Source organism: Triticum aestivum, unplaced genomic scaffold (genome assembly GCF_018294505.1).
Source record: "Triticum aestivum cultivar Chinese Spring unplaced genomic scaffold, IWGSC CS RefSeq v2.1 scaffold91219, whole genome shotgun sequence".
Classification (NCBI taxonomy): Eukaryota; Viridiplantae; Streptophyta; class Magnoliopsida; order Poales; family Poaceae; genus Triticum; species Triticum aestivum.
In genome coordinates, this window is record NW_025259271.1 from 1 (window position 1) to 1,733 (window position 1,733).

General features: G+C 49.3%; 3 non-coding genes across 3 annotated transcripts; all 3 read left to right on the forward strand.

The window, feature by feature from the left end:
* The first annotated feature begins 167 nt into the window (after positions 1 to 167).
* Positions 168 to 286, forward strand: LOC123177705 (5S ribosomal RNA). Its single transcript, XR_006489071.1, has one exon. It is a non-coding gene; the product is annotated as a 5S ribosomal RNA (ribosomal RNA).
* A 367-nt stretch (positions 287 to 653) lies between these two features.
* LOC123177707 (5S ribosomal RNA) lies at positions 654 to 772 on the forward strand. Its single transcript, XR_006489073.1, has one exon. It is a non-coding gene; the product is annotated as a 5S ribosomal RNA (ribosomal RNA).
* A 505-nt stretch (positions 773 to 1,277) lies between these two features.
* LOC123177706 (5S ribosomal RNA) lies at positions 1,278 to 1,396 on the forward strand. The gene has a single exon (XR_006489072.1). It is a non-coding gene; the product is annotated as a 5S ribosomal RNA (ribosomal RNA).
* The last annotated feature ends 337 nt before the right edge of the window (positions 1,397 to 1,733 follow it).

A 1,733-nucleotide genomic window follows, 5' to 3' on the forward strand; every position in this document is an offset into this window, starting at 1 on the left:
GGGTGGAAACCGTGGAAAACTCGTCTCCGTGATTGAGCGGGAGAGTAAGTAGTATAGGACATTATCCATTGTTAGGGAACGGTTGTAATGGTAGTGAGAATGTAGAATCGTCTTTGGAGCGGACCTGGGAGTGGCAAGCATAAGGGACGAAGACGGGGAAACATGTCGGATGCGATCATACCAGCACTAAAGCACTGGATCCCATCAGAACTCCGAAGTTAAGCGTGCTTGGGCGAGAGTAGTACTAGGATGGGTGACCTCCTGGGAAGTCCTCGTGTTGCATTCCTTTTATAATTATTTTTTGCGCCTTGTGACAAACATGTCGCACGTGCGCGATATATATTAATCCCGTTATATTATGTTTGACGTTTGCGATATGTTTAAGCTCGATGCTCATTGCTCGCGCGTCTTGGGGCGGCTTTGTGGCGCGAAGAGCGCGTTCTGAAAGGGGTGGAAAAAACTCGTGTTGCTGCGGTATGGAGGGAGGGGTGGAAACCGTGGAAAACTCGTCTCCGTGATTGAGCGGGAGAGTAAGTAGTATAGGACATTATCCATTCTTAGGGAACGGTTGTAATGGTAGTGAGAATGTAGAATCGTCTTTGGAGCGGACCTGGGAGTGGCAAGCATAAGGGACGAAGACGGGGAAACATGTCGGATGCGATAATACCAGCACTAAAGCACCGGATACCATCAGAACTCCGAAGTTAAGCGTGCTTGGGCGAGAGTAGTACTAGGATGGGTGACCTCCTGGGAAGTCCTCGTGTTGCATTCCTTTTATAATTATTTTTTGCGCCTTTTGACAAACATGTCGCACGTGCGCGATATATATTAATCCCGTTATATTATGTTTGACGTTTGCGATATGTTTAAGCTCGATGCTCATTGCTCGCGCGTCTTGGGGCGGCTTTGTGGCGCGAAGAGCGCGTTCTGAAAGGGATGGAAAAAACTCGTGTTGCTGCGGTATGGAGGGAGGGGTGGAAACCATGGAAAACTCGTTTCCGTGATTGAGCTCGATGCTCATTGCTCGCGCGTCTTGGGGCGCCTTTGTGGCGCGAAGAGCGCGTTCTGAAAGGGGTGGAAAAAACTCGTGTTGCTGCGGTATGGAGGGAGGGGTGGAAACCGTGGAAAACTCGTCTCCGTGATTGAGCGGGAGAGTAAGTAGTATAGGACATTATCCATTGTTAGGGAACGGTTGTAATGGTAGTGAGAATGTAGAATCGTCTTTGGAGCGGACCTGGGAGTGGCAAGCATAAGGGACGAAGACGGGGAAACATGTCAGATGCGATCATACCAGCACTAAAGCACCGGATCCCATTAGAACTCCGAAGTTAAGCGTGCTTGGGCGAGAGTAGTACTAGGATGGGTGACCTCCTGGGAAGTCCTCGTGTTGCATTCCTTTTATAATTATTTTTTGCGCCTTGTGACAAACATGTCGCACGTGCGCGATATATATTAATCCCGTTATATTATGTTTGACGTTTGCGATATGTTTAAGCTCGATGCTCATTGCTCGCGCGTCTTGGGGCGGCTTTGTGGCGCGAAGAGCGCGTTCTGAAAGGGGTGGAAAAAACTCGTGTTGCTGCGGTATGGAGGGAGGGGTGGAAACCGTGGAAAACTCGTCTCCGTGATTGAGCGGGAGAGTAAGTAGTATAGGACATTATCCATTGTTAGGGAACGGTTGTAATGGTAGTGAGAATGTAGAATCGTCTTTGGAGCGGACCTGGGAGTGGCAA